Source organism: Canis lupus, chromosome 35, assembly GCF_011100685.1.
Source record: "Canis lupus familiaris isolate Mischka breed German Shepherd chromosome 35, alternate assembly UU_Cfam_GSD_1.0, whole genome shotgun sequence".
In the NCBI taxonomy this organism is placed as follows: Eukaryota; Metazoa; Chordata; class Mammalia; order Carnivora; family Canidae; genus Canis; species Canis lupus.
This window is the reverse complement of record NC_049256.1, coordinates 6,575,550-6,588,066: the sequence shown is the minus strand read 5'-3', so window position 1 is coordinate 6,588,066 and position 12,517 is coordinate 6,575,550. Positions and strand designations below refer to the sequence as shown.

At 40.0% G+C, this 12,517-nt stretch overlaps 1 protein-coding gene across 1 annotated transcript in view; it reads left to right on the top strand.

The window, feature by feature from the left end:
- Positions 1 to 12,517, top strand: part of LYRM4 (LYR motif containing 4) — a 159,595-nt gene that overhangs the window by 94,703 nt on the left and 52,375 nt on the right. The gene's annotated exons all lie outside the window — the stretch shown is intronic.

Here is a 12,517-nt window from a genome sequence, read left to right as displayed (position 1 = left end):
GTCTCTGATGCATGATGTCAGCCTTACTAGGGAACGCTAAACTGCTGGGGATAACTCAGTCGGCTAGAAGTCAAAATACCTGGAGGCTTCTTCACACCCATCTGGTTGCCTTGGCTGGGACCCACTACAACTGTTGAACAGAACATCCCCAAGAACTGCAGGGGACAGTATTCCAGAGGATAAGACCCAGCTGCATGGCCTTTATGGCCTAGTCTTGAAAGCCACATAGCATCACGTCTGCCAAACCCTATTGGTCACAGCAGTCCCGAGTTCAGATTCAAGGGATGGGGACATAGACCCCCACTTCTCAATGGGAGGAGTGTCACAAAATTTGTGGCTGTTTTAAAACAACCACAGACCCCTTCTCTTTAGTACTACAACAGCCCATTTATCCTGGAATTCTCAGAAGAATTATAATTCCTGTATCACATTACATGAGAATTATATGTTCTAACTCCCCACCCCACTGCCACCATCCATTCAAGAATAAGGGCCTAGGAGTTCCACCCCTGTCCCATTACCTCTTAAATCCCTCAGTCAGGCAGGGAAGAAAAGGTTGAATAAGCACACGTAAAAAAATCAAATGGAGGAGGACACCTGGGTGGCTCGGCTCAGTGCTTGAGCACCTGCCTTTGGCTCAGGGCGTGATCACAGAGCCCAGGGATGGAGTCCTGCATCAGGCTCCCTGCAGGGAGCCTGCTTCTCCCTCTGCCTGTATCTCTGCCTCTCTCTCCCTGTGTCTCTCATGAATAAATGAAGTTTTTTTTAGGGGACAGCTGTTAGTTCTAAATGAAGATTAGAATGAAGTCTTTGTATTTCCACATCTATCCATTTTACTGTGAAATTGGATTTTTGAATTGGCTCACATTGTTTTAAAAACATGCTGTGGGCCAACAGACACATTTGCTGGCTGCACGTAGCCCAGGGACCACCAATTTTGGGCCTCTGGACCTTCCTGGGATCTGGGTTTATACTATTGTCTATGCACAGGCTCTGAACCCCTCTTATAAATGTCCAGAACTCATAAAGCAAAGCAGTATTTAAAATTACATGTTTATATTTATTCACAAGAATCTGCACACTGGAGTCTAGAGCTTCTGTTCAAGAATCTAGGTTCTCACTAAGTGGAAGGCATGCTTCTTCCCTCTGTAATTAGCACAGGAATGGCAGCATTGTAGTGCATTAATGATATGTGCAATGTCTCTAAGCTAAGGAACAGACCCCTATTGCCTAGCTATATAAAATCGAAGGATGACTTCTATTTCATACCCTCAATTCTTCTCAATTTTGGTTAGAATTTAAATGTGTCCTAAGCCTGGTATCTGTAAAAAGAAAAATAGGTATTTTTTTATATGTACCCCAATTTAGTATTTGGAACTTAACAATTACTGATTATAAGTGTAAAGACAAAAATAAAAGTATAGGAAAATAGACAAAGAAGAGATTTAAGAAATCTAAAGCGAAAGCTTTATTTTTCTTCCTGCCTTCTTCAAACTAATCATTAACTGAGTTTATAAATAACCCCCTCCCTCTGAGAAGAAATGTCATAGTAACACCAAACAGGATGAGCACAGTGAATGCTCTTTATCTTCCTTTTTTATAACGTGGGTCTTTGTGAAAACGTCCCTGTGCAATATACATCCCTCGGGCTCTATTCATTATCACCTCTGGGTGAAGCCACAAGTGAGGAAAGACAGATATGTTCCTCGTTTTAACCACAGTAATTGATTTTAAAGGTGACACTATCTTTAGTAACATGGGTAGTGCCCTGACAGGGTGAAATTGGTTGCTTTTCTTTTGGTTGAAGGTGAAATTTTAATGATTTTTTTCAATATTCTCTAGAACATTCACTACTTTCTGTAAAAATGCATTGTAAGATCTAAACACAGGCAGCTGCTGTGGGAAACTCTTTATTCCTCCTTTACTCCATTGGCTGGGCGGGGGGGGGGGGGGGGGGGGGAGGCAGGGTGGAGCAGTAGCAGCCAGGAATCTTTCCTAGGCCTATGTGTTGGAAAACATCAGGTCTGACGATAGAAGAGGTGGTTTTCCGAAGTCTTTGTCCCGGGTCATGGTTCTCTTGTCACAGAATCCTGGAGCTCAGGACCAGAAGTGACGTGAGCAGTCACCACGACCTTTTCCCCAAGGCCTTGGCATAAGGTCCTTCAGTAGCTTCCAGTAACTCTTCACAGCCTCCTTATTCCACAGCCACCAGGGCCGCAGGAATCTGCCTCTTCTCTCTAGGACAACTTGCTGGGAAAGCAACTCTCAAAGCAGGTTACTAACATTTGAAAGTTGGTCCATTTTAAGACCTACTTCATTGTAAAATACATTTCTCTTCTGCATCAGTATGTATGTATGTATTTAATCAATTAATTAATTAATTAAAGGTTTTATTTTTTTTACTCATGAGAGACACAGAGAGAGAGAGAGGCAGAGACACAGGCAGAGGGAGAAGCAGGCTCCATGCAGGGAGCCCGACATGGGACTCAGGATCCCGGGTCTCCAGGATTACACCTGGGCCGAAGGCAGGTGCTAAACCGCTGAGCCACCCGGGCTGCCCTGCATCCGTATTTAAACATGAGCCCTATCTCAGCTCAGAAAACTTGACCATCAGAGGCCTCTAGCTCATAATGGGCACTCAGTAAATACTAAGTTTGTAAAAGAAGAAAGCTTAACATATATGGCCTGATGTCTTACTGATCACTCATACATGTCAAGTGCTCTTGTCCATAACATAATTCAGTGGCATTTCAAATATGTTACCACAGGTTATTGTTAACTTCAAAGGACTGCAATCTTAAATATGTTTTACTCTTTCAAGCGTGCCATCTTTAATGCAGCTGGTTGTTCTTATCCTATAACTGACTAGTCCATGATTCATTAGCTCTGCATATCTTGGGTACATAGGTGCTTGTGCTGCTTTACAGTAGGTTAGAACCCCACCCGGCTCAAGGAATAACCTAAAGAATCTCGGAAACAGAAGGTTCCATCCAGCTCCTAGGGCAGTACCCGGAGCATAGCTCCGTGTACAGCATGTGTGACAGAGAGACTGTCTAGTTTGTATGTTGTGTAAGGGCACAAAGCACAGGGAATTTCACTACACCTCTGGCAAATTCATATTGAGAAAGAAGGACAGATGGTTGAAAACAGCCATAAAATATTTTATTACATGTCTGCAAAAATCATTAGTAGTTAAAGAGATGTTATTAATGGATCAGATTCACTTAGGGAGCTGTGTTTCTATAATGCACATTAAAGCAACGGTACTTCTGGTATTTTAATGTAATCAGGGTCAAAGACAAACATGTCTTTGTATGTAATTAGAAAATGGATTTATTGACAGTAAAGAAGCTGCTGTGAAACCTGGCCCCATATCAGTGAGGGAGGTATTGTTCTTATCTTCTTACATTTAAGGAGTGAAACACTAACCAGGTGCTAGCCCCATAGGTCACTGAAATCATACCATGTTGTTTCATCGGTATAATCTGGGGAGTGGGAAAGGAGTAGTTATTATTTCTGAAAATCATCAAAAGCCCATTTTTTAAAAACCAGGAATAACTAACCAGCTTGTAAACTTTGAATGAGTACTTTTACTCCCCCACATTCCTTTACGTATCCCTTTAGAGTTCATAGGAACATAGTATTCGGAGTTAGTGAACATGAGAATAATTTCAGTAAATTTTGTTTTAGTTTGTTTTGTTTGTAATCCCTACACCTGGTGTGGTGCTCAAGCTCATGACCTGGAGATCAAGAGTCTCACATTCTTCCAACTGAGCCAGCTGGGTGCCCCAATTTCAGTGGACGTTCCAGGTCTGTGTATCTGTGAGATGAAGGAGGCACTTCAGGCCAGGTGCAGTGACGTGGCATCGTCCCCTCCATGTAAAGCGCAACTTCCCACCGTACAGGTCCGAATGTCAGAATCCTGAGGTGGCCAAGTGCTTGGGGAAAGGGGCTTCCTTCAGGGCATCCTGCAAAACAGGATCAGGCCAGCTGTGCCAATCGAGCACAGAAGCCAGAGGAATGGAGGTGTTCCTGGATCTGTGGTCCTTATCTCGGGCTCTCTCTCCCTCAGTGTTTGGAAATGCTCTTTCACCAGCTCTTGCTTTTTCTGGCTTTCTGAAAATTGCTGCTCTTCAGACCGTGTCTCTTGCACACAGTGGCAGCCCGTGTTTCTGCACACTTTTGCAGCGTGTTGGAAGGCATGGGTTTACAGCACATGTGTTCACTTGTTACCTTTTAGATCCGCTGCCAACCTTTGGCTTCCAGGCAGGCCTATAATCACATAGTTAGTGCATCTCCAGAGCCCCTTTTGGACATGGGCTACAGTTCGTAATGCAGCTGGTTAGCTCAGGGTGCTTTTCTTGAAGCACACAACCTGGAGTTACAAACACAGACCATCATCCTGTTGCCGTCCCCACACGGCTGGGTGGGTGTCGCGATGAAGTTGATGGACTCTGTTCTCATGGTGCAGATTTACAGTGCTCTCTTCTAGAAACTGATTACCTCTGAGTAGGTTTCCCCCAATTCATAGCTGTTTCCTTATCCAGTCAACCTAAAAAAAAATAACAATAAACAATTTAAACATCCTGTATAAATCTGCCACATTTGATAAAAGCAAGGGGAAAAATCTCATCACCTACCGTGACAGTAGCCTAAAATCCCCACATTTTGCTCCAGCAGAGTTTTCACCACAGAAAGAGGTGCTTTGTCATCACTTTGGACTCTTAAAATGTTTCTTTTTCTCCCCTGACTTCTCCTTATCTTCCTTCCTGGACTCTTAAAATGTTTATACGGTTGGTTAACAAGCATCAGCAAAATGATAACAACTGCTATTGATTGCTGTATTATGGCTGTGGAAAGCTTAAACTTGCAGATTTATTCCTGATTATAAAATAAGTCTTGGATCTCTGTTAGCAGTCACTGTCCTCCACCACCCCTCCCATTTTTGTGTGACATTGGTGTGTCTTTCTCAGTAAGAGGTGTCAACTAAGAATTGGAATAAGCCCTCCAAGTGCTAGATGCCGAATGGTGTTAGGGATTCATACTTGCAAATGTAGGAATTGAAAGGATGAAGGGCTCTCAAGAAGCAGTGCTTTCCTGTTTTGCCTGACAAGAGGAGAGAGGGTAGGAGCTGGAGACAGATATGACGTTGATGAATGATTAGTGGTTTTTGTTACCATCAGAAAGGTTGGTTCGAGGGAAGTATTGCATTTTTATTACATGGACAATCTATAGTTACTATAATATTTGAGGGGAGAAAGAAAAATTATTTCAGAATTCTTCTATCCTGAAACACCAGTTTTCATGTATATCCTTCCAGAATGTTACGTCTGCAGATAGACACGTATGAATGTGTATTTTTTTGTTAAATGAGATCCTACTAATCATTTATAATTTTGTAATTTCCAAGTTAACATTTTTCAAGTCAGTAAAAATATGCATGCATCATCATTTTTAAGTGGACACATAGGGTCCCACCCAATGCACCAACCTCATTTATTTTGCTAACCCCTTATTGTTACACCTGTAGATATGTGCCACTTTAAGCAATGCTTTGGCAAACCTCCTTGTGAATGATATATCTTTGTTCACTTATCTAGCTCTTCATTCAGGATTTCCAGATTACTGGAAATAGGTCAAAATTCCAGATTACTGGAAATAGGTCAAAATTGATACCCAATATAAGGAGATTTTATATATGCCCAATTTGAGAGGAGAAGGTGTTTATATTTAATGTCCTACTATTGTGTTACTCCTGTGCTGTGAGATTAGATGAAATCTTGACATTCATATGGCCATATTTAAAGAAACAAAATGAAGTTTCACTTTTAATTACTTCTTGGGTCACAGAACCTTTGTGAATCTGGCTAAGCTTTGGATGCTCCCCTAGAAAAATGTGTGTGTGTATACAATGCCAGCAGTCCATCCGCTCCTGAACTCCAATTCAGTCTTTGACTTACAAAGGTACTTCTTAGTTTTTTTTTTTTTTTAATTATTATCACTTTCATATCAGTTAAGAATGAAGTTAACTTACTGTTTCTGTTCCAGTCTAATAAATACTTTATGGTCTTCCATGTATATTGGACTTTTATAAAGTAGTATTGAAACCAAGAATCAAATCATTCATTCTGAAAAAAAGATAGACTGCCCTTACTACTCTAGACTTATATTTGGCAGAGGGTTATCAAAGATTTATTTGAGCCATTTGGGTGAGACCATTTTAAACATATAGGATGTGATGTTCACATGCTTCACTTTACCCCATCTGTTCGTGCATTTTTCTTGCTTGCAGGATTTATCCAAATGAATATCTCACTGTCCCATTTGGCATGACCAAAGCCATACTCATCATTTCTTTCTCAGAATATGCTCCACCTCCTTGCATCCAAATTTCTGTTAATCATACCCCTCTTCTTCCAGTCATGCATGGGTGAAATTTTAGATTCTACTTGAGCTTTCCTTGCCCAATGAATTAATCAGGGATCTTCACAGAAACAGAATCAAGAGGATATATGCTTATAGAGAGAGGGAGAGGGGAAAAGAGAGAGAGATTTGTTATGAGGAATTGCCTCACAATCACGGAGGCTACAAGTCCTAAGATCTGCAGGGTGAGTTGGCTGGAGACTCAGGAGAGCTAATGGTTTTAGGTTCAAGATCCATGAAGAGCCTTTTTGTCATTTTGAGTCCAAAAACAGAATAAATCTGATATTCCTCTTAAGACCATCAAGCAGTAAGAATTCTCTTGTACTTAGGAGAGGGTCAGCCATTTTGTTCTTTTCAAGCCTTCAACTGATTGGAAAAGGCACATCCACATTATGGAAAGTAGTCTGTTTTACTCAGCGTTGGTTTACACACTGGCCCCCACACATGAAGGGCCAGGCAGAAACCAAAGCAAGAGGCAGACCACTCCAGGTTGGTAGGTGGCAGGTTTGAATGCTAAAAGTCTAGGCAGAGGCCTAAAATGGATTCAGTCACATACCATCTAGGTGGTCTCAAAAATACCTTATTCTCTTAAGGTAACGTCCCTGAAATCAGCTCCTACTGTGGAAACGGTGGGAAAACACACATTCCAAGGACAAGGGAGGAAGTGAGGAGCCTCTGATTGCCAGGGTCTAGCTCACAGGTCACTGGCGGTCACATCCTCTTGATGACCTCCTCCAACACTCAGTCTACTGATTTAAATGTTAATATCATCCAGAAGTATCACAATGGTCATCTCTTCTTCCCACAAACCTAGCAGAAGTCACACAACAAATGTAGAGTGCAAAGTGACAGGGTAAAATAGAACTGGGTTTTTTCCTTCGGGCCCTACAGAATACTAAGAGACAGTTGGGTAAAGGCAAGCAAATAAATCGGCATCACAACCCTCGACAAGGAAGCACTTTCAAGGTTGCAAAAGAGGATTTAACCTTCAAGGAGAATACGTATGGTGTGTAGGAATGAAAGGTATATGTTTCACATACAGGTGATTCTCATTATTTGCAGATTCCGTATTTGTGGATTCACTTCTTGATACCTGTGGCACCTTCACTAGTGGTTGGTTTATCTGCTGTGTTCCACCTACCTGGTTACACTGTTGGCAGAGCCATTGGCAGTACCATTGTAATTCTCTGTTTTTAAAAGAGGTACCTGCTTGACAAAGATGCTGTCATGTGCCCCAACAAACTTTGCTCCCACCTTTTATTGTGTGTCAGCTGGCTCCTTGTGTTCTCATTTAAAAACTAACCAGTTGTATCTCTGCTTTGATTCTCAGATTGATCAGATCTAACTACTATCATCTAAATGATTAAGATACGTTGTTCAATCAAGAAAGAGAAAAAAATACGCTGCTCTGGTTTTTTTTCATACCTATTTATGTTCAAATTTTTCAGAAATACAAAAAAGGAAAAATTATAATAATACAATAATAACCTATATACCCTTCGCCCTGGTTGACCAGTTGCTAGCATTAGCCTCATTTGTTCTGTCTCACTGATTTGCCTGCCCTCTTGTTCTCCTTCCTCTTCCTCTGTCACCATACAGTCACTCTCTCTGTATGTTTTCCTGAGCCATGTGAAAGTAAGTTGCACACATAATGGCACTCTCCTAGTTTTTTTAGCATTTGTCTCCTAAGAACAAGCACATTCTCCTTCATAGGCAAGATACCAATATCACATCCAGGACAGTTATCAATGATGCAATAGTATTATCCATTAGTATAAAATACAATCCAATACAAATTTCTTCATAGTCTTCCATCATATTCCTCCCTCTCCTGGCTCCCATCAGGATCCAATAAAGGGTCCACCCACTGGCTGCCATCTTTCTTTTGTCTTAAATCTGGACTGCCAGCACTTCTCAACCCTCTCCTCACCCTTTTTTGTGTCTTCTGTGAGATATCAGTTTTGAAGAGTCCAGGCCAGTTGTCTTAAGTATTATGTCCTGCCAACCAGACATATCTCGTCCTTAGATTCAGGTAAAACATTTCTGGCAAGAATACTACATGAGTGCTGTGTGCTCATTTTGTCACATCAGGAAGCTCCCCATTGTTGGGGATGCTCAGTCTGAATATTTGCTTGAGGTCTCCCTTTCTCCCTGTAGTAAGTAGTAAGTGATACTGAAGGCCTATTGAATATCATGTTCTGCTTCAACTTTTCATCTAGGTTTCAGGAGTCATTGGTGATGACCCTTGCCTGTATTATTACATGAGTGGTTGCAATAGCTGATTTTCCAACTTGCTGACATTCTATACAGATACAGAAGAGCTTTCTCTTTTCTCCCTAACTCTTCCCCTATTTTTTTGAGTATCACTAGAGATTTGTTTGTTCAAAGTGTGGTCCATTGCCATCATTGTTCCTTTGATGCTCACATTTGCCAGTGGGAGCTTTTTCTAACCAGTTCCTGTGACCCTTTGGCATGCCCTGGTTAGTCTCTGAGCACCTCCTTGTTTTCTGACAAAAAAAAAAAAGTGTTTTTTTTCTTTGTTTCTTCCCAATAATATGACATAAGAAACAACGATCTATTATTTTCAGTCCATCACTATATTTTATCAGAGCAGCCAACTATTTTAAATAACCAAACAAAATGTATACCCCATTCATAGCTAAAAGTAAAATGCAATGTATTTCTCCAGAAATGGATTTCTGGATCAGAGCCCAGCTACTAATAATCTAAATAAACAGGCACTTCCTCTCAGTAAAGAGTAGGTCATTAAGAAATATCTGACTTTAAAAAAAAAAAAAAGAAAAGAAATATCTGACTTGGCATTGTTTGTGTGTGAGAAGCCTCTTCCATGGCAGCAGAAAAGGGAAAGTGAATTGTACTCACAATTCAGAATGTAAAATCATTCACTGGACAGGAGTTTTTATAATTTTTGTTGTGTGCCCCACACCGTGCTGAGTGCTATTGTAGATCTATAAGGATATATTGTTAAAAAGGCAAAAGGAGGTAAAGCTAGTTGAAAAAGAGAAACAGGTCAGTATGTGACAGTGTACTTATTAATGTTGCAGGAATTAGTAGGGGAAGAGGTAGCACAGAGCAGAACGTAGGAGAATTAGTCTGTAAAGCAGCTCAAAGCTAAAGTGAACTTTGAATCAGTGTATTTATGTGTTTGTGTATTCATGATAGGAGACTTTTTCTGACATAAGAAGCCATTAGCAGTGATTATCTTTGGGGCAGGGGACCAGAGGGACAAGAGAAAAGGAAAAAAACTTTTTATTTTATGCTCTTCTGTGCGTATATTACTCTTAACAACAAAGACAAATTTAAGATTTTGCTTATCGAAGATGTTTGGACCAATGGGAAGAGGGGTCTATGCTAACTAAATGCAAGACTTGAAGCCCGGGCTGGGTAGTGAGAGCAAAGTTAGAATTGATCTTTCAGGCTATGGGGACTGCCATAGTAGGCATGCCTTGGGAGGACTAATGTAGCAAGACTGTAATTCGCACACACACCAAAGGCTTCTTTGCCTTTATTCAGAAAAGAGTCACTATGTGGTTTTTAAAAATCAAGCTTAATTGCTTCTAGTGTATTTAAAATACACTTTGATTTGTATTTTTGAAAGCAGAGTCATTAGGATGTGTCTTTTGAATAAGTCAAGGCATACCTGCATGGATTTATGGAGTCTTTGAACAGTTTGTTTTGATCTACCATTTCTGAAATTACACTCTTCAAAAGTCAGCTTCTCTGGCTTTGCTACGACCATTTTTTTTTTAAATTACCACAAAGGTTTAAATGCCAATGATCGTGTATCTGCTTATGGTACCACCTTGAAATAATCATTTCCCCAGGGTAGACAGTGCTTCTTGTCAAATTCTAATGATATAGCATTTGGGGACAGGATGCCTCAGTAAAATTATTTTTGTGGGTTAATCAGTTTTATACTTATATGCTGGGCTGCCTTCATCTGTGGATTGCACTCACTGTGATGATTTGTGCACAGGTAAGAATGGAGAGGAACACATATGTAGAAGGCACTCTGTCAATGGATGACCCTTCCCTGTCTCCCTATAAAGCCAACTGCTCCAACTACAGGGCCTTTGTGCTTGATTTGGTTTGCTTTGGATGTTTCACAGTGGGGTGATAAGAGGTTTTTCTAGGGTTGCCTCCATTGAATATAACAAATTATATCCCAGGAAAATTCTCAGACTCTCAAAATAAATTCAATTTTTATTTACTCAAGTACAAATGATTCCAGTTTTCAACAATTCATTCATCCAAGTGAGCTTTTAAAAACTAGTGTTTTATTCCTCCTCATTCTAAGCAACTTATTTATTAGTTTTCTTGTATGTGCAAAAATAAGCATATGAAGCTCAAATCAGTGTTTTGTTTTCCTTGTGCTATCATCTCATCCGGTGGTGGTGATAGGGTGTTCATCCCGATATGGATCACTTATGGGGTCAAAGAACTCGTTTTCCTCCTCTCTGGTCTCTGACAGATATCCTGGAACAAATGGAGACAAGTGGGAAACACCACAGATATAACATCACTCCACTTCCTGCCTCACCCCCCAAAATCAACAGAAGCAATAAAAACACCTTGAAAAAAATGAAGAATAGCTACATGATATATTCAGCATAGAAATTGGGCCTGAAAATCACATAGTGCAGCTTTTTAAACAACTATCACCACCTCAGCTCCACACTGTTTAGACGATGATGTTGGGTAGTTTCTGAGCGTTTTAAATGAAACCTTTCTGGCAGCCTGTGTGGCTCAGCTGTTTAGCGCCACCTTTGGTCCGGGTCATGACCCCAAGGTCCTAAGACCGAGCCCCCCATGTCGGGCTCGCTGCATGGAGCCTGCTTCTCCCTCTGCCTGTGTCTCTCTGCCTCAATCTCTCTCTCTCTCTCTCTCTCTCTCTCTCTCTGTGTGTGTGTCTCATGAATAAATAAATAAAATCTTTAAAAAATATATTAAAAAAAAATAAATGAAACCTTTCAATATTTAATGTGGTTAAAAAAAAGTTTATCCACAGACAGCTTTCAGCACTACCACAAATCTCTGTGTGGTGATGGTTATTGTAGGGTATTCCTTAAAAAATTCTATTTTTTTTTAATGTATTACCAACGCTGAGGTAGATACAAAGAGAACAAAATATTCTTCAGATAGCTCTTTCATAGCATTTGCTATTCTAGTGAATAAGATTTTTTTTCTCTTACTATAATCATTTTTGGTATTTTTATTAGAAGTTGAATTATAATTGTATTTATAATTTTTTTTTAAAAAAAACTACATTTGCCCTGCCAGCCTTTCCCTTTATTGGTTTTGTTAAACAGTCTCAGCTTTATCTGCAATTCTCTGTTTCACTCTACACTTTTCAGTTAGTGGATTATGAAAACGCTCAATCTCGGTAGCCTCTTTTCTAGAAATAGACTAGAAGGAAATAAGCTAGCCTTCGTTACAAGTTTGGGGAAAATTATGTTGTGTCATATCTAAAAATGAATTTCCTGGGATTCTGTGATTGTATCCACTGATTAGTTTAGTGCCAGCACAAAACTAGAGAAAAACAAATTAGGACAACTGGATGTTAGCATAACAAATCTACAAAAAGATGGGCAAAGGGACCATTAAAGAGGCTGCTCATGGAAAAATAAACACAGAGATACACTTGTGTGCTTGCTAAAGCTATTGCTAAATCACTCTAACGAGCAGGAATAATAAGTAATGATTTGAATAAGGAATTAAGACAAACTCATTGAAACTAGCAATGTCTTCTATCCTTTATTTCTCCACTTTCTCATCTTTAAAAAGGTAAAGAAAACGCTTCTAATTAGATGCTCACAAACAGTTCAACATGCTTGGTTGAAAGAATATACAAAAAAGCACTGCATTTAAACTCTTAAACTAATCCAACTGGGGAAGCTTCTGCAGAGCATAATTCCCCCCCCCCTTTTTTTTTGTTCTGGTTTTGTTTTGTTTTGTTTTTAATAATTCAAAAAAGAAAAAAGAATTCCCTTTAGGTTATTGGTCATAAAAATGCCCTAGGAAGGGGGCGGGACAAATGGGGAGAGGGAATTATTTAAAAGTGAATTGTTTTTTC